Source organism: Maylandia zebra, linkage group LG3 (assembly GCF_041146795.1).
Source record: "Maylandia zebra isolate NMK-2024a linkage group LG3, Mzebra_GT3a, whole genome shotgun sequence".
Classification (NCBI taxonomy): Eukaryota; Metazoa; Chordata; class Actinopteri; order Cichliformes; family Cichlidae; genus Maylandia; species Maylandia zebra.
In genome coordinates, this window is record NC_135169.1 from 43,033,990 (window position 1) to 43,058,725 (window position 24,736).

At 40.1% G+C, this 24,736-nt stretch overlaps 1 protein-coding gene across 3 annotated transcripts in view; it reads right to left on the reverse strand.

Annotated features, from left to right (window-relative positions):
- The window catches only part of pcxb (pyruvate carboxylase b), a 294,409-nt gene that overhangs the window by 117,120 nt on the left and 152,553 nt on the right, over positions 1 to 24,736 (reverse strand). The gene's annotated exons all lie outside the window — the stretch shown is intronic.

A 24,736-nucleotide genomic window follows, 5' to 3' on the forward strand; every position in this document is an offset into this window, starting at 1 on the left:
GTGGGGCGAAAATGAAGCTGTTTACTTGTCAGTCAGTGGAGCTGATTAGGAGGTAAGGGTGAAGTAACATTTCTTATGGTAATTAAAAACATTTCTTACAGTAAAGAAAAAAACATGAGGAAAAGAGAACATAAAAAGAAGCAAACTGGTAGGAGAAGGGAGATCAATGAGCTCAGGAACAGACAGAAATGGGTTTAGAAGGAAAAAAGGTGTAAACAAGATTTCAAAGGACAGATTGGATATGACACAGAATAGGAAAGAGCGCTGATGTGACAACAGACAGACAGAACGTCAGGCTAATGGATCCTGAAACCGATGCTCTGTTATTATCAACAATATTAGCTGGTTTCAGACAGGCTCTGTATTTCAATATAAGACATTACAAGCTCCTTTCAATGCTATCTGCAGCTGAGATCAACACTCACTTGGAAACGAAGCGAGCTGGCAGCAATCTGCATCTGAGCAGAACTAATTAAACTTTTAAACATACGAGAAGAAGAAAAGTGTCAAACATGAACTATCAAACCAAAACATCATTTCTGTTAATTATTTACATCTTTCAGGTCATAGCGGAAAAAGCTGAAGCGGAGGTAGAACGGATCTAGTCGTCTCTGCCCTTTACTGAGGTTTTCTGAGGTTAGATGGGGGAAAACTATCCCACCAGCACAATCCGAGTTTCTCGTACTTATTTCACTTTGTTGCTGAGAAAACACTTCAACAGTGGGCTGAATTTGGTGCATCACTAAACATCGACAATAAGATCAACAGTGGCAATGTTGTATCGCAGCAATAATGCAGTAGCTAAATGTTGTTGTGATGAAGGGCATTAAGACTTGAAGATTTCTGTGTGTCCCTGGCAAAAAACAAAGACAAAAAATAGAAATGGGGAAAGGAAAAACCAACATGAAGCATTAGTGCGATTGTGATTCATTGCATCCCTAGCTGAAATGAACTGATTCCTGCACAGGGCTGCACAACTGTTTATTTTACTTCGGTTTAATATTTACTCCAATTAGTCTTTCAGCCCACCTGAGAATAAAGTCTTATATTTCATGAATTTTTTTTTTTTTTAAATTCCTGTCTCCACTTTCTGTTGAGTCCTATGCAGATGCTGCCAAAATGTAGATATGGAGGGAGGGGTGCGGCTGAGAGACTACTGAAACACCTGGAGACAGACTACGATAAGGAAAAGTGAAGGAAATAGAGATAGAAGTTTGGCTTTCACTGCGTGCCTCTCAGTGTCCACAGTATGCCCATAAGTAAGACACTTTTTTAAATCTGTTTGAGGAAGAGATCGAAATCAAACAGTGTGATAAGTCTGTGTGTGTTATTTTTGTAATGCAAATTGTCAGGGATGGGGTAAAAAGGGTCTTTTTCCCTCTTGTGCTTTGAGCATCAGACACCAGGCAATGCTAGAGTGGCAGACTGTGTTCGAATATGAAACCATCAACAGTGACAGGGGGAGTAAAACGGTGTGCTGGAAAGTGTGCGCGCACCTGCGTGTCTCTGCACATGAGGCTGGAGGGCAATTTGATTTAAAACTCATAAGAGTCTTCCTTTTAATGTGGCCAGAGTCTTTGCTACAGTCACCTTTAAAAACTGCGTGTCTGCCTGCATGTACATGGGTGCACTTAAGTGTGACAGGTAAGAGCAACAATGCAGCACAACTCTCCCCCTGGCTTTTTTTTGCCGATGGCAAAAACCTGTCCCAATTTCACACAATTAAAAAAAAAGGCTGAGTTACATTCAAACATTCACAGCCACAGACAAAATTACCTTTCAGCAAACAAACGTGTGTCTGTGCACTGCGAGATAACCTTCTGGCAGCGTTTGCATGTTTCTGTGTGCACGTCTTATTGGTGCATCCCGAAAGGTTGTGTCTGCCAGCAGCCAAACTTCCTCTGACATTTGCAGTTATGATAAAGGTATGATGCATTTCCCTGCAGTGTGCTGACTAACTGCTTACTCAGGATGCTTTAAGAGTCAGCAGCTAACGTGCTAGATACCAGTTGGACCAGTTATAGAACATACTGAAGTGTACACCTTGACAAAAAAGGAGCAGACAAGACATCTGTCTAATGGACAAACATCCCATGAACATCTGAGAAAACGTTATTACCAACCCCAACACTCCATGAGTGCTACGCAGCTGTCTCACCAGCCTGAAATTATGACAAATGACTACACAAAGCTATTGAAAATGAGGTTCTAAGTAAAGCTGGAGATTACAAATATGAAGAAGAAAATGCACACAGGAAACCCCTCTCAGATAGGGCTGCTCAATTAATCGAATTTTAATCACGATTACGATCTGGGCTTTCAACGATCATTAAAAATGACTGAGCCGATTATTAGCCCCTCCCTCATTTATCCGCGACACCTTAAAGGCCGGTCCGTGAAAATATTGTCGGGCATAAACCGTCCGTGGCGCAAAAAAGGTTGGAGACCGCTGATTAAGAGGACCCGAGGGAAGCTCGGAAAGCTAAGCAGAAGTTATTTGGAGAGGAGAGTGACTGCCGTTGGTTGAAAAGAGAGTTTAAAAAAAAAAAAACTTCAGTGGTGTTGCACACTATTTTATATTATTTTTTTAAAGTCATTGTTAACCCTTTAAAGCCGGTCAGAGCAGCACGCTCCGTTTTGCGTAACTATTTTTAAATCCCTGTAGAACCTGAACCGTGTAAGCTAGCGCAATAATTTGTTTTGCATATGAAACCGGAGGAGTTGTACTTACATCTGATGCCATCAGCTTGTCCTCGGTCACGGTTTCGTTCCACATATAGCTTTGCAAAAATTGCATAAAAAGCGCTTGCAGGAACAAAAACATAATATTCCAGAAACACGCTTTGCCGTTCCTATCAGCTGTTCGTAACACTTCCCACAGTGAAATGATGCACATGCTGTTTTCTTTGCAAATCTGCATCATAGGATTGTTTTTTGTTTTTCCTGCAGTATATAAAAATTGCTGTATCTCCAAAATAAAACTATGAAGACACTCAAAATAAATTTCCTGTGGTGGGAAACTATTTTTTGCAACTTTATTGTATTTAAAGTTTTGAGGGATAAGCTTCTTAAATTTCTCCAAGTAGAAATATATGTAAACAAAACAAAAGCGATTTTCAATTTTTTTTGTAGTTTATTGCACTTTTTTGCAATTAATGTAATTACTATGGACTTAATGCATACATATTATTAAAATATGGGCTATAACAGTTGTATTGATGTATAGCAACTTGAAATGCTCCCACAAATGGCACTACAGCATGTAAAAAAAAATAAAATATAAGCTCTGGTGGACTTGGTTCTATAGTAGGTCTTAAAGGGTTAAATAAATATCGTCAAATACTCGTGATCTCAATTTCAGTGAAAATAATCGTGATTATCATTTTTGCCATAATCGAGCAGCCCTACTCTCAGATACTGCGCTTTACCTACGAGTATAATACATTTTTAAATCACCGTTCAGTGAATGCAGTACGGAGCAGCAGCAGAAATCACACGGGGCTTCTCACCTAATTAGTCACTTTTACGTCAAGTGTCAACAGGATACAGTGGCTATAAGTGTGAGATTGAGAGTTTAATTTACAGCGATAAGTAACGTCCACAAGAAAAGCATTGTTTCTCTTAAGCTCACTTGGCAGAATAATCATTGTAAGTTTGCTCACAAAGAAATGAACAGCCTCTAATTTTCATGATCTTTTCCTTTAAATGGAGAGAAAATGTCTAAGAAAGAAATCTAGAAAAACGTAAAAGTTATAAACTGATTTGCATGTCACAGAATGAACTAGTATTTGATCACCTTTAAGCCATCTGATTTGTGTATAAAACACCTGTTCACAGAATCAGTGCACCACCATGGGCAAGACCAAAGAACTGTGAAAGGATATCAGGGACAACATTGCATCGTCTGGGCTAAAAGACCATCAGCGATAAGCTTTGACGAGAAGGTGACAACTGCATGATTAGTCGGAAATTTGAAGAAATATAAAATTCATCAATTGCCCTCAGTCTGAGCTCCGTGCCAGATCTTGCCTCATGGAGTGAGGATGATCATCATCTGAACGATTCAGAGGCGGCTTGGGAGAAAAGTGTGGATCGGACGAAACCAATATCAAACTCCCTGGCGTCAACATGACTTGGGGACTTGAGCAGCCGATGAACGGGACTGTGTGCCGCAAGGGTTGTGGATGAGCCTTTCAGCATGACAGTGAGGCTGATGAAGAAGCCCATTAACGTCATGGAGTAACCTCAGTCCTGTAGAAAAGCTGCGAAGAGAGCTGAAGGGCTAAAGAGCAGAGAGCCTAAATCCCACCTGAGATGTACAGAAACCTGGTGACCAACTACACGGCTGGGCTTGCAAACATGCTTTCTGTACAGAGTTATTTTTTGCTTGAGGATAGATATTTCAATCAACGACATGCATCGCTTTCAAGTCATCTTTTAAATCTTTTATAAAACTCACTGGGTTTCCAGGATCTACAGTTGATATTTTGTCTCTCCCCATTAAGATGAAACTACTACATAAATTAGAAACTGTTCATCACTTTGTAAGTGAGCAAATGTACAAATCCAGCAGGGGATCAAATGATTTCCCCCACTGAAAATATTTAAGCAAAGTTGATTTAACTAAATTTTTGCTCTACAGTCTGACGATGGTTCGTTCACCACACCTGCATGTCATATTATTGTGAGTAGACTTTAATCATGCTGTTCAGTCAAGCTGATTTTTGTAAAAACATGGCTTAAAAACACCTTTCCAGTAAACCTAAAATCCTCATCTGTGTGAAAAGATGTAATTTTACCATTTTAAGCGGCACTACTCATTGGTTCTTCAAATTAAAACGCTATCCTGAGCCTTCAACATATAGAAACCAGCCAGACACTAATCACCGTTTCTGTCTAGCATTGAATCATTTTCCAATCACGGTTAACAAGGCTAAGGGGAAATGCAGTCTGAATGATAAATACAGGTTGTCGAGACATCTAATGACAAAGGTTGATGAACGTGCATGTAAATATTACCTTACAGTCATATCTAAAGGAACCTTGACAATATTTATGCACCGATTTAAAGTATTAACAGTCTTACCCTTGCATTTACTGCAATCACAATATCATTAGCAAGCCTCGAAGACGTTGTTGCAGAAAAGAAAGATACAGATCAAGGGAGAGAGCGTAGAGGAGACCTCCTGTATTGTAGCAAATCGGGAGGAGAAAGATTAATTGACCATGCATGACACAGCGAACCAGATTTCATTCTTAGTCCCTTATTTAGACACTTACAGATAGCTGAGCATCCGAATAGAATAAAAGTGTTACCCAAATGTAAGCGCTGATAGGCAATGTGCAAAACATCGATAATGAGGCAAACATATGGCGTGTTTAATTCCATCAAGTTAGCAGTTTATGCTACACAGCATACAAGAGCAGGCGTGGAGAAAGAAGGCAACGGTAGGAAAGAGGAGTGGAGCCAATGCTGGAAGTAGAGAGGTGCTAAAATGATATAAGACAGAGCCTCCTGCACGGCGTTACCTTCATGCATCATTTCCTCTCTTCTTTCTCTCACACTCTCCACAATCTTTAATTTAGCCTTCTATCTAATTTGCTCTCCTTCACCTTCACTGACTTCTCATTCAATCCTTTGTTCACTGCATTCACTCGTAATCTCCACTTCTCTCTGACCTCCCTGCTCTCTTCTACGCCATCGCTTGGCTCTTCTATTGTTTTGCCAGTTCACTTTGGCAATCTTTCACTCATTTTAATATGTTCTCCTCACTGTAAGACAATATTCTCTGCCTCATTCTCAGCCCTACTACTGAGTGTTTGAGTCTTTTATTGGTCCTCAGTTTTCATTGTTATAGCAGTACTGCACTGCTAAAACAATAGTCGGCTCCATTCAGTTTTATCTCACCTAAATACATTGTGGCATTTCATGTTTGCCCCTCTGTCCTTGTCTCTCAGTTTTCCCTTTATGGTTCATTTTCTGCATCATTTCCCACATTTTCCTGCATTTCTCAATATCCCCTTTATTCATTCTTTAAAAAAGAAAAAACAAAGTAGTAATAGGTTACTTTAGTATGGCAACATACAGCAAAAGGTAACTGGGTATAAAGATCTGAGGATGTTTCAAGGTTAAATTAAGAACTAAACCCTGAATGTGGAATTTTCCCTGGATTACGGCACAATCGGAGTTTCAAAAACTCTAAAAAGCAGAAAAGAAAATTAACCCAGAAATCAGCGTGGTACTTTAGCAGCTTAGTCAAATGTTACACACGCTCTCATTTAGCTGCTTCGCCCTTGCAAATTTTGTCGCCGTTCAGTTTGCCACGGTCGCCATGAATTTTAACTTGTAATTTGCACAAAGCTCTAAAGACTGCAGAGCCGCTCAACACCATATTGTCTGTGTACAACACTAGTTGACAATATTTTTGAAGTTGTAACATGCAACAACAATATAACAGTTTAAACAGCTGTTGGATCACTTTTCCCCTCAATACATTAAAAAAGTTTTACACAAAGAAAAACCCAGATTAAATGTTTTTAACAAGTTTAAACAACTTTTGCAGCATTTCCTGCTACTGGGATCGTCAAATTTAAAATTTGACAATTGTGTTGCATACGAGCATACAACTGGATGAATAGTTTAGGAAGAGCGGTCGTATTTAAAATAAGCATCCAACCCAGTTTAAACTTCACGGTTCAAGAGTATTCAGGTCATTCCTGGTTTCAGTGAAGACACTCACTCTTAGAAATGCCCAAATAGCATATCAGATAACAATTTCACACAATACATTGAATTTCAGATATTACAACTTAGTAATTTCACCAGATTTTAAAGTTTATTTTGGCTGTAAATCAGTGTAATAGGAAACAGTGATTTGAATCTATACTGTACTTGATAAAGATTAAAATGAGAAAACTGGGACACCTACTAAGTTTTCATTTTTGATAATTGATTTCTTATCTAAACCAAGTAAGATTCTTTCTTTTCCTTAAATTTTACTGGTTGCATCTTGCCAGCCTCCCCCTCTTTCCCCTCTCACCCCCTTTCTTGGTCACTACCTTCACTCAGTCTCAAACTTGCCATTTACTCAGTTTGTCCCATTTTCCCCCCACTTTCATCAGAGCAGTGCTTGCTGTTGCAGCCATTTCCTCTCACTTCCATCCTTCTTTCAACTCCGCACCTTCCTGTTTGATTGACCGCTGCTGCAACTAGAGGAGGATGCCATTTCACTGGTACCTTAAAAATAGGAGTAGGTTTTATTCTCTACGTCTCCACAACGTCTTCTCTGTTTACCACTACGCCTCTTCACTGATGTTTCTCAACTTCTCTGCGTTTCCTTTCAGTATGTTTTTATTTCTGAACAATCTTCTCATACGTTGCCCCTGATGCGACATTCCTCCGTTTCCTTGCTTCACCACAGGAACTCAGCTCATCATTATCTCTCAACATGCCACCCACTGCCCATCTCTTCACCACTTTTCCCCAGAACAAAGGATGAAAGGGGAGCTTCCTGGCCTCTCTTCATCATTTTTCCCACTGTTCAGTCTCTTTTGTCCTCCATATGGCGATGCCACCACCTACTCTTCTGACACATCAGGTTTCCTTCATACTCATGATCAGAAAGATGCAGTAAAAACTCATCTTGGGACCTTCTGTAGTTTCTTTTCTGTGATGTTGACAGTAGGATTTCTTTGTGTCTGAGAGCCAATATAAGACAGATTCTGTGGAAAGTTTTAGGTTTCTTTAGCCCTCATCTAGAAACCAAGAAACTTTGTTAAACCAATAAAAAGGACTAGGAAAGAAAGAAAAATCAAGTCATCTGGGAAATGGTCACAGGGCCTGATGGTAATGCAACATTTCTATCTGTGGCAACACTCCTAGAATAAATGCTGCACTGATGCTAATGAAAACCAAACATTTGCTTGTAAGCATTCAACAAGAGTCGGAATGGAAATATGTGCATGTTTGCACCAATGCAAACGCATCCACAAAAAATCGTTTTTGTATTTTTTTAACAGTGCATAGTTTGAAATATTACAGAAAGTAGTGGAATAGGTGGGGCTGGTAGATAAAAAGACACATGTGACAGGCCGAGTTTCTCTCAGAGGCAACAACTTTTACTTGCACTGTTCTCGGCTGCCACGTTCAGCTTGTAACCAAATCAGTCACTCACAGAATAAACTATAATAAACTGACCGACCTGATTGAAGAACATTGTCTTATACCCTCAAACACTGACTTGCAACTTTAGCACCTAAACTGCTGAAAGTGGGCTCAAAGTGTCCTTTGACTTTGCATCTTAGCAACCAGTAAGTCATTTAACCTTGCCCCTTATCTACCCGTGCCTAAAGGCCCAATGCTGCAGGACATGATTATTTTAAGATACTGAAAGTGTTTTACAGAGCTTGGTGCGCTGTCTACTAAAATCTTTGTTCCATCTGGAAGGAAATAAACAGAAAACAGCGAAGCTTTAACAATATCCCCAAATGCTTGCGAGCAACAGTGCAGAGGACACTGCAGAAAGTGTATTATTGCCATGGAAAATGCAGTTTAACTGCATACAGAGATGTCAGACGTAGACATGTTGCTCTGCTGCGCTCATAGCACTTTCTGAGACGGGGGAATAAGAAAATGTGAGGAAGTCTTGGGACATGAAGTGTCTTTAAGACGATGAGAAAGAAAAAAAAGTCTCCCATCGTTATACAAACACCTTTGAAGCATTTGAAAAACACAGAATCACAAAATCTATTTCAAAACGAAGGAACAAAGCACTAATACCACAGAGAGAAAACAAATGTGCAGCCCTTCCTCCACTTGAAAATATGCACTGGAGCATTTGATCATCAAACACATTTATTTGCTCCAGTAAAAGAGCTACCTATTTAAAAAAGATTAAGGCATTGATCACCATTTGAGCGGACTGTGAGATATTAAAAAACTTTCTCCGATCATGGTTTTATTTGAGAGAAAATGGCACCAGCCTCCAGCTATAATTTGTCAATGATGACTCCGCTCGTGTCTGTGGGCAAAGAAATAATGAATCATGAAGTCATTCTGCAGCGGTCTCATGCGTTCTTAGTTATTATGCACAGGCTGGATTGAACGTCATAAAGACAGCAGCACAATTTAAAGCATAAAAGGTTCAGGTCAGTCACCTACATGAACACCAACTGATTATTCTGTAAAACCAATGCAAAGTTCAGCAAAGGGTGAGCTTTAATCAGTGTTCTATTGTGGGCAATTGTTCAGACAAGATGTGAATAATTAAATATTTATGCAGTGACTGAAAACAGATGTTAGAGCTTCCTCCAGTGCGTGGAACAGGTAACGACTCTATCCAGACGCAGTGAAAGATGCTCGCCATTTTCTTATTGATCACATTTCTAACTTTAATACAAAAAAGTGGATGTTTACCGAAATTATCCTAAAGAATTAAGGACTCAGTTCAGTTTCTATTTTTCCTTAAATGTGTAGCCCATAGGGGAACTCTAGTACCTAGTATTTAACCTTTAAAGGGGGGGGGGGGGTGTTCCCCAGCAGATGTTCCTGAGCACTTTTAACTCGCTATTAAGTGAGAGGTGCTACAAGTCAACATATGAAAAAGATTCGGGTCACTAGAGTCACCAGTAATGACCTGGATAACTGAGAACCTGCACAGAACCATAAGGGAACAAGAACGTTACGATAGCCATGTTTGTGCTCAAACACAAAGCTTCCAGATGAATCCGTTGCCACCCTCTGCTTTGCCTCCATTGATCATTTCTCAGAAAGAAACAGAATAAGATTTAACCCTAGCACGCCCATGGCCTGATGACTTCTCCTAGTTATGCCATGATTACTGCACAATGCAGAAATTGAGACTGCTGGGCACCAAACATCTTCAGGGAGCTTATTTCTTTACAAGGCAATAACAAGTTCCACACTTGTGCTTCAGTTTCAAAGCCTTGAAGGCACTGTTATACGCCTGCAAAGCCGATGACCCCGTCCTTTCTGCTGGTTTTGAATTCTGGCAGCAAGTCTTACTTAACATAATGGACTCTTACGGCCACACTTACAACTCTGTTGCTTTCATACTCTGCAAGAGCGTACACACTGTCAGGGAACTGTACATGAATACACAAAATTAAGCTATGATATTTACAAAATTGTAAACAAATAAAATTGTGCAAGATGCAAACAACATGACCTCAGCCACACATGCAAGTCAACCAAGCTCAACACCACTACCCTGCACACACACTTGCAAACCTGCATATTAACAAAACAAAACATAGTTACAAGCAAATCTTAGTGGTAAAAAACACAGTACCTTTACTAATAAAGGAAAAATAAACAAGGAAGTGAAAAACAGATATGCCAAGGTAAATAAAAGGGGAAAGAAAATCTTAAAGCATGAGAATAAGAACAGCAGGGTTACAAAGCTTTTAAAGAAAAGAAAAAGACTCAAACTAAACTAACACTGGCCTTTGAAACAAGTATCACTGCTTGACATTTCTTTACACAGTCCACCACTATTCTGGGACACTTAAAAGTCCTGCTGGAACAAAATAGTCACTTTAAAAGCCTCATATATACACAGCAGAAAAACAGAAGGAAATTTTACCCGTACCTACAGCATCCCAGCTCCCTAACACATTACAGTGCTGCCTCACACTTGTTTGGTGTGGCGGCTCATAACTTTGAAATATGGCTACTACTTCTCCTTTCCTCATCATCCTCTTTACCTCCTGCCTGGCAGCTCAATCCTCAGCATCTTTCGTCCAATATATCCACTATGCTTCTTCTGCAAATGTCCAAACCATCTCAGCCTTGCCTCCACACTGCCAAACCTGAGCCGTCCCTCTGATCGACTCTAATCTTCTCCATCCTCCTCACTCCCAGTGAAACTTAACATCTCCACCTTTGCCTGCTGTCTTTTTGTCAGAGCCACCATCTCCAAACCACACAGGTCACTACCATCAGTGTCATATCACCCCTGACACTCATTCTCCACCCTGCCTGTACTCACTTCTTCACCTCTTTTGTGCACTTTCTATTGCTTTGAAAGGTTGACCCCAGGATGGGAACTCGTCCACCTTCACTACGTCTCCTCCTTGCATCTCCGCTGTCACACCCGTCTCCCTCTCATTCACACACACATTCTCTTTTACTGACTTTCATTCCTCTCCTCTCCACATCATACCTCCATCTCTGCAGGCTCTCTTCCACCTGCTCTCACTACAAATCACAATGTAGTCTGAAAGCATCCTCATCCATGGGCGCCAGTTTAGCTCAGGGCCCGGGTTTGGGTTCGAGCCTCAGGCGCGACCCTTTGCCACATGTCTTCCCCCTTCTATCCGTCCTCGCTTCCCTTTCCTTTCTTCTCTGTGGCTATCAAATAAAACTGAAATGTATTTATTTTTGCTTTTTAAACAACTTATTTTAAAATTACACTCAAACAAATCCTGCCTAACAAAAAAGTAACTTCAAGTGCCAAATTACATTATATTTCTTCACATCAACATACGGCGTGGGCCGCCAGTGGTCACGAATTTGAAACCCCTAATCTAGATCCACAAAGACAGAAAAGTTCAGAAGTTGCACCAAACTTCTCCATCAACACCCTAAAAGCAAGTTTAACATGCTCTTTAACCTCTCTTCTTAATCCAACGTAAGAAAATATTACTGCAGATGCAATAAACAAACAACTGCTACAAAGTGTCAGTAAATCGGTGATTTCATAACTTAAGATGCATTTTGAATGCTGTCAGGTGAAAATTCTTTAACAATGCAGAGCAGTGATCATTTAAGCGTCTTGGTGCGCTCTAGACTCAGTTAATTCTAGTTTGGGTGGCATGTTCACATTACAAATTACCCTCAGCTGTCAGATTGAGTGAACACAGTTAAAGTAATGCAGCTGGCCTGCAGTAAATCCAACATTGGTGAACGTTTTAATGCTCAGCTTTTGCACAGTCCAGACAGAAATCTAAGACGTGGCAGAGGAAGTGAAGACATGAAAAGGCAGGTGAGGAAAAAAATGATCATGACTGAAAAACAAAAAGTGCAGCCTGCACTTAACACTCATCTCTAAGCCTACTTATTGCAACCCCCTACCAACCATACCTTATTGCTATCCTGAATTGAAAGCATTTGTTTTCTCAGCAGCAGCCCCGAGCATTAAGCTTAAACGCATTGTCTACTCAAAATGAAACAAATCTCCGCATTCTCTCACAAGAGCACACCGAGCCCTGCACACATGTGAAAACAAAGACACGGAAACACACACACCTTATTACTTAAACCTTCGAGAAGGAAAAGCCTGTATTCTTAACACTCCCTCCTGGCTCCTCTATCGATCTGAAAGCCTATTCATGCATCCTTCCTTTTATCCTTCCTCAGCCCCTCCCTCATTCTGTATTACAGAATCCAAAGTGCCAATCCAAAATCATCAGAGAAAACACCGATAAGAAAATGCCATTTTCCTTCAAGGGGGAGAGTGGCATATCCTAAATATCTTCATTTCCTATCAGAACTTTACCAACCAGGCTTATCTGATTTTGGACAGTCATCAGATGGCTGAACACAGCAAACAGTTATTCTACTTTTTAATGTTTGTTGTGAGAGGTGGCTGAGATTGGGAGCAAGCGCCTGATTCTGTTTTAATTGACAATTAATGAATCCAGACATTAGCTGATCCAAACACCTGGCTAAGGGCAAGCCATAATTAAACTCATTAGAATTAGAAAAGACTTTTGTTCTCAATCAGTCATTAAAGCAGCCAAAACACCAGGCGCTTTCCCAAAGTAATTTCTCTTTCCCCACCCCTCCCTCTCCTGTAGCACTTCAAATCTTTTACCAAGCTTCTTAATAACGCTTCTCCTCCCCGCCTCGTATTCCTCAAGGTTTAACACTTTTCCGATATTTCCCTCAACTTTCTACTTCATTCTATTTCTGTTCTTCCAATTACTGGACAGATGGGCTTTTGGAAATTTCTTCCACAGAGTTCAAGTCCAACATCTTTTCCAGACAAGCAAATCAGTTTGTAACCTTTCGGGATTTTTGGACTCCATTTCTTTCTAATGTTGGGCTTTTCACTTCTGAAATAGTTCAACAAGCAACCAACGCTCTGCGGTACAGAAACACATTGTGTATCTGATGAGTTTAGAAGTGCAAGATTTTAGTGTTTTTCCATTTGTTCTTCTGAGGGTGAGGAGCCTTGTTTTATGGTTCAAACACTCGACGGCCACTGGCAAACCCAACCGACAGATGGCCATTTTTCTTTTTTGTGTGTGTGGCAAACAAATCCTCCTCTATTCATGCAAAACTGTTTCTTGATGAAAATCTTTCAGTTTTTTCAGTATTGTGTATTTATTTGACACATCGTAAACTACTATTACTTAGGATAAAAGCCCAAAGAAAGGTCTGATAACTGAAATGCACCGTTGCTACCAGACTTAATGAGATCAAATCAGGCCATTAAATCATTTTCTTTCAGGAGAGCAAGAAACTTATCCAATTATGTACATAAGGATGATTTTAGTTATTTGACAGCTATCTGGCAGGTTCTTTGGACCGGGGAAAAAAAAGTAAAAGGATACCTCAGACCATTTTGGGGAACATTTTTCATTTCATGTTTTAGGCATTTATTTGATGCTCTTACCCAGAGCCACTTAGGAGTGAAGGCAATGGTAGAATAAATCTCAGTTCTTAGATCACCAACATTATGGGGATAAAGGTTTTTCGAAATGGAGGTATAAGAGAATTTTTTTTAAACTTAAGACCAAATTAGAGGCAGCAGATGTGCAGAGGGAATATGATTCAGTGCACAGAAGGTGATGTGGGAAGAAATGGGTTTTCAGCTTATTACCGAGGACGGGGAAGGACCGTACCTTTCTGACCGGTTGCAAAGTTATTCCACTTTTTGCGCTGATTCATTGTGGCCCACGGGCTTCCTGTGTGTAAAACCCCCTGAAATTCCTAATTGTAAATAATCCCATGCCAAACTCTGTGCTGGACTGTCACATTTACTTTACCATAACATAGCTTCCCCAAGCCTCCGAGGAATACGCCAACTTTCAGCAAATATGTTCTTTGATCAAGGGGCTGCTGTGTGAAATGCAGACTGGTACTCATTTCCTCTGCTCAGAACAGCCCATTTGCACAGCAGGCAAAAATGAAAGCACAGCAAATTTATGGTATACTACAGAATAGATTACTGTGACTTTTCACACCTACTAGAATAGCAGTCCTTATGCTTTTGATGACCTCCTTTTTACATTTTCTGTAGCACCACCATAACTAAATTCTCTAGTTGTGTTCACTAGTAATTAAATGTGGTAATTAAAAAAACGAGTCTGGTATTATCTAATGGTAGAAGTGGAGCAAATGTAATATTTGCCATATATATATATATAAAAAATTAAAAACTATTCTGTGGCACGTGGCCTTTGCATCAAGCTGAAGCTTCACATATTCAGCTTCAACTTGCTTTAAAATGCTAACTTTTAATCAATATTTTGTTTCTTCTTCCCAACACTAAAAATCCAAGCTTAATGAATAATGCAGTCTCACAGGACAGCAACCAAAGCTTTGGGCTTTCCCCCCGCTCTTTCTTCCCCCTCTCCTTCCGTATCGATCCCCCTAGAAGTGTCGACTTTGTGATGAAATGCCACTGTGAAAGGTTTTTATCCAAGACAGCTGTAAACATGTCACCTCTGCCAGCCTTCTGGCTCTGTATGGCCTCGACAAGGCCTTTTGTAAATGTCTCAACTGGAGGACTGTTAAGGGCAAGGCTAGTTTTACAGCCAACAAGAACATTACACGCTACTTTGTCTCAAATCTTGCAATCAAGTGCACCTGAAGTCCGCAGTCCTTTTTTTCCCCATGTCTAAGTGGAATTGAAGGGTAAGGCCTGAGCAACGCTATAATTTGACCAATGAGTGTGCATACACACTATTGTATGGACACAGTGCAATTTTGAAAAAGGGTAATTGTAATGTGGAGCTCAACTCGGCACTTAGCACAAAAACACAAAGATCAAAACAACAAAGGAAGATGTGGTCAGAGGTAAATTTTATAGAACGTATTGATGAACTGTGCTGAACGGTTAGCAAGACAAACCATTCAGCTTTACGGGAACAACAGATACTTTCAAACCAACGCTGAGCGAGTGCAGCCTTGTAACAGAATTTTATATTAGGGAGAGAACAGAGCAGGTACACTGCAGGCTCATTCTTTAAAAAAAAACACTCAGAGCCACTGGGCTGCCAGATGTTGCAACGGAAACAAGCAAACCCAGCTGTTAAATAACTCAGAAAACCAAAAGAGATGTGCCAACACTTAATGTAAAAGCAGATTTCTAGATTATGGGGTTTTGTTTCTTTTTTTAAAGCAGTTCTGCGTAGAATTAGCAAAACTGACATTTATGAAGGATGGGGTTTGTTTTTCAGGTTCTCAAACATATTTAAGAAATAAAGACGTGCATTCGCAGGTGCAGTTGTCACATTTCCCTGCAAATAAACTACTGCTGCGTTTAATGCTGCCCTCAAGATGAAACGAAAGCATTTTATTCTCTTCGTCAGTGTGGCTGGAATAATCAGGCGCCCAGCCGGTCGAGAGTAATCGAGTTCTGTGTTCCATTATGCCTTTTCAATTAGAGCTGGAAATTTCTGAGGAAAGAAGAGAAGCCCCTGGGAAAAGGACAGGGAGACAGATGCATGGCCACTGCGGCTAAAATTGTATGACAACGATTTTTGTGAAATCGAGGCTGCGTGCCAGTGAAAGCATGTGAGGAAACCAATGACGTCGAGTCCAATCCGATGACAAATGAACCTGGAGCTCCTGACGTCTTCCCTGTGTTCCAGAAACTTGTAATTAAAAGCCGAAGGGAAAAACATCTAGAACGCAGCGCTTGGACAATGATTACATCAGTGAGGATTGATAACTCCGTATGTTTACTTCCAATTAATGCTATCAGAGGCACCTGTGCCACAAGAATGAAGATGCCAAAGTCTTAAAGGATATATATATATCTATATATATCTATATATATACACATATATATATGACCCTTTATTGCAATGCATAAATCAGTTGGATTTACATACAATGGGAACTTATGCTTGAGTGTTGAGTAGATTCTGGAGTTTGTGTATGAGTAATAGATCATTAAACCCTAAAAGCTTCCTGAAAGTGTGTGAGAGTAAAAACATCAGTGTGTGTACCGACCCTTAATTAAAACTACTTAGACCCCACTCGTGTGCGCATTTATATTCACGTCACCTCTACCAAGTCTCACTATTCATGACTATGCATGGGAACGCACACAAATACACTTGTGTGATTTAAACTCCTGAATACGTCTCTAAAGGTTTCAGTCAGCGAAACACTGACAGCACAAGTCTAACCTTTAAAGACACACCGCTAACACACTTTCTTTTATTCGTCTCAAAAACATGAACATTTTGAATGCGTCTAAGGTTAATGGGACCAAAAACAGTTTAGAAACAATGCTCAATCAACAGAGGCTTTTGAAACATAGTGAAAATAACATGTTCCGTCCACATATGAATATATTCATCGTCTGCACGGCTATTTAGAAGCTCGGCTGCCCACTCTCAATCCAAGCCTTTAATTGCTCTTTGGTTTTCATTTGTACTCACTGCCCACATTGACACTTTATAATTCATTGCTCCTCATTCATAACTACTTTCTTTGCCATTCAAGGTGTTACGCTGGAAAACAGCTGAACAGCAGCTGCCAGAACAGTTCACCGTCTGCCTACACACAGTGATTTACAGCTAGACGAAGTTTGTGAGTATTTACCTTTGTTCTGTGCTAGTGAACTGAACACATAATTACATATGCTGCAACAAGTTGCCTCAAACCACGGACGCCGTGACAGACGGCCCGTGTCCTGCCAGAGTACATTACTAACCCGTGTAATCAAGTGTCACCTTCAGTAAGGTCATTCCTGCCTTTTCTCTTTGAGTGTTCATCGGTCGCTCTTATCACAAATTAACATTCAGTCGACCAGACCACCGCAGGGAGCAAGATCAAGGAAGTGTTTTTGTTCTTTTAAATGAATGCTGATAAACGTGCGCTGTGATGTTAAGGAAGAGCAGGCGGTGGAAGGCAAACAGGGAAAAGGGAAAAAGAAAAAGCGACAGGGGAATGGCGATGGAGCAACATCCATCCGTTTTCTTACTGCTAACAACATCCAGCTAGGGTCGCAGGATGCAATAGCCAGGCAAGAAGTGCAGTAAATCCCGGACAAGCGGGCGAGTCCATCGCAGCACCAGCACAAATTGATCTGACCGCCTATGACTAATTTAGAATCATCAATTATTGTGGCAGGAAACTAGAAAACGTCTCCACACACAGTAGGTTTAAACCCACAACCTCTGTTAACCACTCTACCATCATCTACCATCTTTAAAACAAATGGCGGAGAAAATCAAAGGAAGCAAAAGCCCCATGTTATTCCTCCCTTTCCAGCCCTACCATGCTTCTCTCCTTTTGTCACAGCCAATTTCCAGCCGTTTAATCCTGGTTACGCCTTCAAAGTCCCAGCTGACAGCACCCAGTTCAAACTTACTGTGATGTATATTGGCGAGTGGCAGCAAGATGCGGGTTCTGGCTACAAACACATCTGTTTCATGTCTGTTGTTTAATTAGCTGTTGGAACTGAAACGCTGTTTTAGCGAGCATATAATCTCAATATGTAGTTATGCTTTGTAAATCGAGAGAAGGCAGCTTAGAGCTTTCACTTACTACACTGAAGGTGCATTTATCTTGTTTCTGAATGACCACCGAAGAACTACACACAGTAGTGGTGTGATTTATTAAAGGACTGCAATGTTTACATGCTAGTAGAGATGCACCGAGTGTGACCTGTTGATACAAATTTCGACGATTCTCATCCTTTAAGAGCTATAACTGACCAAACAAATACAAACAAAAATCAACTATGCTTCTTTCATAATAAGAGAAATTATTCAACCTCCAATTTCCCCAAAACTGCAGTAAGTTACAGGATTTTCTCTCATTGAAACAAGTTAAAAGGAGGCGCTCTGCTACTGGAAAGAGTTATAAATAATAACAAATGTCAGGTGCTTGTCTATATATTCAGATAAGAGGACATAGAACCTCTCGTTCGCTCATCTCCATCCTAACTGCTGTGATCCTTTGCTCAAATCAACACTGCCGATTTGCAGCTGGCTCCAAACTCTGGCCAGCTTTAGCAACTTTGCCGGTAGATTCTTGAATATGTCCATGTCCAGCATGCTCAAAGTGATTTGTGCGTCCGACCTTTAAAAGATTTTAAATATATAGATAGCATTAAACAGGTAAAATGAGAGAAAGTTGGATTTAAAGTTGTTTGGAGACTTTTTCACTTTGTCAAACCACTAAAAATGTTTCACGTGTCCACTTTTCTTTTCCATCACGGCCTTTTATATTTTTTAATATATTTAATATTTTTCTCAGTATCTTTAAAGTCATCCAGCATTCCCACATTCCCCACGACTTTATTCCCATGCAGTAATTGGATTTCAATGTTCTTGACCTTTTGTTGAATTTCCTCAAATTAGGCTTTTCAGGACTAGCGCTTAATTATAAAACAAAAGTGTGTTCAAGATTCACAAAAACATGAAAGGCACGCTGTTTAAGACACACACACAATTACAAAGCTATTCATGTGATTAAGTACCGTGCAAGTGGTTGTTTAGAGGTGTGAAATGAAGAGGAGATAGACAGATAACCCAGCCCCTGGAGACACTGTGTTATTTCATATGAGATTTAGAGTGCATGACTGTGTGTGACAAAAAGCAAGCATGTGTGTTTGTGTTTCACAGTGAATCTAAACCACTTATTCCTCCTACTGAAAAGTCAGATGAGATGGATTTCCTGTCTCTCTGCTCTTCGTAGATGCTATTTAAATTATCCCGGATCAAAAAAATAAAAAATAAAGAAGTGTAGTTGTTGGAGGAACTTCGGGCCACAACAGATGGAAGAAAGGATCATCCTGTTACCTGGTCAACATGATCTTCAGGCTACTAAAACAGCAGCATGAAAGCAAAGAAAGAAGAGATAACTGATAAATAGGAAAAATTATCTGGTACAGGGATCTCAGTCTTTCCAATGCTTATTTGTATTTACTTTTTTACTTTTCAGGCTATATATTCACCAGTAGTTTATAACACGTAGCCACACAGAGATGCTTACATTTGTACATGATGCTCATTTAAAAAAAGGTCTTAACACTTTTGATATGAGAGGATTTACGTCTACATTTATGGTGCAGCACACTGAAACTCAGAAGTAAAAAAAAACCTGCTATACATAAAAAGCCCAGACTACTGATTTATATGAGCTCAAAGGTTGCAGTTCTATATTTGGGTTTTATCTGTCACAATTCATCGGTATAACTAACAAAAAAGGGTTAATGTTTGGGTTTTGGAGGACAGACTAAAGGTATAAGAAATAAATGGAGATATGAGAAAACAAAAGCTCATGTGGGGGGAAAAAAGAACAACTCATGTGACCGACTCGGTGAACCGTTATGAGGCTCAGCACTCTGAAACTAAAGAAGATAAGTTTGCTCTTGAAAGCAGGCTGAGGTCAAACGGTTGTAGAAGGGGGGAGAGCATCACAGAAGAGAATAAAATAAAGTGTGAAAGGACTGTTTACAAGCAGAGAAAGAAGTGTATGATAAAACAGGAAGATATGAAAGAATAAGCCCTGGGAAATGCTGTGTAAACCCCGACACACAGATCAGACTGGCGAAAATGAAACCAGCGTGGAAACAAAACAGTTTCAGGATGGATTACTGGTGTTCTGATATCTAAAATTAACCTGTGTCACTACAACACTATCAGCAACCTCCACAAAAAAGGGGAAAAACAGTGTCAACATGAAAGGTACGACGACAGTTTTGGTTCATTTCTATCATTTCTCCACGCCAACTGCTCCACTGATAACTGCATAGTGTGAGCATTGACATTCACAGTAGCCATAATTCACTTGAACACTCCAGTTAAAGGTTTTTTATATTGTATATCACGTTTTTATGTGAAAAATTCTGCAGTAACTCCATCTAATCTATGCAAAACAAAGTCAAAACTAAAGATTTCATTCAAATAAGGAACAGAGGGAAAAGTCAGAGGCAATCTTGAGATGAAGCCTGTGATCTCTCAGACTATAATGAAGCGAAACATTACTAAATTCTTCAAAGAGCCTCTCTGAATAGAAACCCCACTGTTCTGCCCCAACAGTTTCCATCCGTCTCTCACAAACGATGCAAGAAACTGAGGTCATCTCACCCTTACAGAGCATGGTTAAACATCAACTGATATAAAACCACCTGTGAAAGGCAAAAAAAAAAAGTCACCTCCAAAGAACAGAAGTGGAAAATTTTACAATATTGAAATCACCACAGTTACAAAACTTGACTGATTGGATTGTTGGAGATCAGACTTGACCCTAACTATTATTTTTCTCCTCCTTTAGGTAATAATTTTTGTCACAGAAAACACAGGAATTAGCAAGAACATGCGCAGAAACCATTAAAAAAAAAAAAAGTGTATTTGCTCCTGAAATCACTGATGTCATCATTAAGTTCTGCTGTGGAAACTGCAAATGCCAGTGAACATCTTTTAAGGTGGGTTTAATAATATGTTGCAACATGGAGAAACGCCAAAGTGGTCTCTGACGATGGCCGCCGCCCTGATCTCTTTTATGCAACCTGACCAAACTCAAAGAAAATTGCAAAGCACATCACGTAGCTCTATACCTCCCAGATCAGCTCATCCTCCCCCAAAGGAGAATTACGACCAACCATCACCTCCCTTACCCACGGCGCCTGAATGTCTCTAACCCACATACAATGGCCCCACTGTGAAGGTGTGATAAAATCCTACATGCATAGAACTAGTGACAAATTGATTTTACTATTAATAAAGTGATACTGTTGAAATATGTGATCAATACATAGAATAAAATTTGCCATTACACTTTGGAGCAGTGTTTCCCAACCACTGTGTTGCGGCACATAGGTGTGCCGTGAGAAACGATCAGGTGTGCCGTGCAAGATTATCTGGTTCCACCTGATTAGTACTTTAAGCCAGTGGTCCCCAACCCCCGGGCCTCGGACCGGTACCGGTCCGTGAGTCATTTGGTACCGGGCCGCGAGAGTTGAGGCTCAGGTGTGAAATGTATGGTTTTCAGGGTTTTTATCGGTTTTCAGCGTTATTTTGTCATCGTCTTTATCGTTTACTCTGTTTTCCTGGGTCTTTTCACGTGTGTTATGAATAAACCTTTTTTTCGGTACCGGTACTGGTTTTATTTTGTTGTATTTATCCGCGACACCTTAAAGGCCGGTCCATGAAAATATTGTCGGGCATAAACCGGTCCGTGGCGCAAAAAAGGTTGGGGACCGCTGCTTTAAGCGACTGGCGTGAGTACTGGCTGAACAATTACGTTCTCTTCCACTAGAGGGCAGTACTACTACCTGCTCTAATTAAATAGGTTGCTAACTGCCAGTAAAACAGAAGAAGACGAAGAAGAAATTACATAATAATCATGCTGTGAGTTAGACAATGCAGCACATAATAGCAATAGATAAAGTAGCCATCCTGACCCGAGTCCTGGAGAAAATTACGATCCAGATGAAGGCCCTAGCTTGAGTAGTGGTCAGAAAAAAGCAACAAAGGTATACTGGGGACGAACAGAGCCAATTCTGCTATACCTGGTGCGCAGGGAAAAATGATCAACATTGTTTATGGTGACATTTTTGTTTGGTAGTGTGCTGGGTGATTTCTCTAATGTGCAATATGTGCTGTGGTTACAAAAGGCTGGGAAGCACTGGTTCAGAGTGAGAAATTGGTATGACTAATATCCAAACGTTATAATTTTCAACTATAGTGGAGATAATTTCACAATGCTAACATCCAATTTCTATCCAACTTCATATGCATTGATTAAGTGCAAGTGATTTAAGTGTATAAATGCTAAAAATGGGTCATTTTACATCTTTAGACCCAAGCTCTCCTGCTGCTCAAAGGCTGAGGTTTACTGACAGATTTGGTGCATTACAGTAAGATGTGCTGCTTTCCTGCAATCCTGTGCACTGTTTCAGCACGGGTAGAATTAATTTTACTGATGAGATTTTTGTAGTTAGCATCCTTCAAAGTTTTCTTTAAAAAATAAATAGACTAATCCGCAAACCTAATTAATTTTAAATAAATGTGTTGTCAAACAGTTAGGTTAAAGCAACAGGTTTTAACTTTTCCATAAATCTTCTCGACACTGACTAGCAGAGTACACGGGTGTCCACAGACCCCAGCTTACCAAATGTATGTTGCACTCTTTCCATCTTGATTGGCCTTTTAATGTTTCCTCCTATCCATCCACCCTCAACCTCCTGCCTCATGTCCTGTTGCTTTCATCCATCTTTCTTCCCGTCTCTTGCCTTTTTGACGCTGAATGCGTGACATTTCCCTGCCTAACACACGTATTCTTCTTTGGGGAGCTGTGTGCTCGCAATCATTGCACATACACAGAGATGCTGATAGACATGCGCACATGTGGACGCATACTGTGTAGAGAAACAGAAGGTAAACACATCTGAAATGTCAAACACAATTCTACACAACGCAGCACAGCAGGCAGCCGCTTCAACTGAGCAGCTCAAACTTTGTTGTTGAGTGCACTCTCTAGTTTTAACTTTTATTACCAAGGTAAAAGTGCTCTTAACATGCTGAGACTCTACTATGACTGCCATAGCTGCGGTTACGCTGAGACCTACTGTAACCACAACAGTGGAGTACCCAGATTCACAGGAATTGAAGCGCTGCTGTTTTTTACTGTAAAAGTCTATATGAAGACAGATTAGTACTTGTGGTATCAGGTGGGTGCTGCTGCAGCATGTGGGCTGTGCATGTGTGAGTGTGTTTCATGTTAAGAGAAAAAAAATTCAAGGTGATTTCACTCACCAGTATGAAACTAGAAAAGAGGATGAAGGATAAATAGAACAGAGGTCATTGCAGAAGGTGATTTAGAAATCAGCAAAGAGCAAGATTTGAAGAGTCCTTGATAACATGGCACAGCAGAACAATTTGAGCCTGCAGCAGCTAAAACACAGATCAGAGAAATGACAACCAGTGTCTTAAACGCAGGTAAAAGCAATGTATGGAAGAAAAAGCAAGTCTTTGTTCACACTTTGGTGAAGAATGTTTTTGTTTGTGAAATAATTAAAGGAACGAGTCCTTGAATTCTTCAACCCTGGGACATAAACACCCATGCAAGCAAACCTAAAACTGAACGGTAGCAAAAGCAAGCTGCCAGTTCTCCTCAAAAAACCTCTACGAAAACTGTTGTCATGGTTTCCTGCCCGCCACCAGCATTCTTTACACGAACAATTTTAATTTCAGGCCTTGTTACGTGATGTTCAATGTCCCATTCTCTGCCGGTGTCCATGAGGCTCAGAGCTTTTACAGGAGTATGCTGATACAGAACAGAAAGAAGGCTATTCCTCCTCAGATGTAAAAGGCACTGAGCAAGGTCACACTGGGTAGCTGACGTGTGGCGCACACCATCCTCATCAGCTCTTAACAACATAAGAAAAAGCCTTTGCACACTGATAACCTTGTTTCTGTTTTACATCAAAGTTAGTTATAAAAAAGTATCGCCATTGAAAGTAGGTTAAACACTCAGTATAACAAGCTAAAGCTTCAAGCTTCAGTGTTGCTTTCATTTACTCCAAGCTTTTGTTCATAATAATTAATTTTTATGTGCATGCTTTGGGCACCGTTTTCAAACAATTACTTAAATTAAATAAATAAATAAGAGTTATTATCAATGTGTGGCATTCCTGCATAAGAAACGGCATTTCCACACAGCTCTGGCTTCACTGGACCACTTGAAAGATGGAATAACAAAAACAGTCCAGCATTAACAGCAGATTCAGCGTTTCAATCCTAAGACTTTACACACTTGGCTGCACCACTGTGCCAGGGGTCCAACTAGGGCTGGGCCATATCATACCGTTCACGGTAATACCGATATAATGTTGGATAAGAAAACAAAATATCGCAATAGAATATGGGTAAAGCACGTAGGCGCGGTGCCTTTGTGTTCATACGCACGTGGCTGAAAAAGTATGGCGGCGACGGAGAATGAAAAGGGCGAAAGCGGATCGTTGAATAAAACGAATGAACCAGAATTAGTTTGTAAAAATGCTGCAACTTCAGTGGTGTGGAACTGGTTTAGCTTTTGTCCGTCAGATACACAACAAAGCTCTATTTTTGGTAGCACATGCTAGCGGGCCGTCGTTATTAAAGTGTTGTTTGGAAAATATGGCACACTTAAAATAAAAACAGCTGCTTGTTTAAGTGAAAACACATTGTTTTTGTTTATTTTGCACTAATAAAGTTGTGGAGTTGTAAAGTGTTTTTTCTAGTGTCAATTATATCGTCAGTTATATCTTTATCACAAATTTTCAAATGTATATCGTGATAAATAGTTGTGGTCATATCGCCCTGCTCTAGGTCCAACCTGTACATTCAGATCACCTTTTTTGCAACACACACAGGTATCAGCACTTCAGTCTTATACTCAGTATAACAACCCAAAATGGACAAACCTCAAAGTATGTGTGATATACATGCTCAGATACACTATTCCTAAGCATTGCACATTTCCCTCCATTAAACCCTTTTACACACACACGAAAAAAGTGATTTTTTTCAAGTATGATTC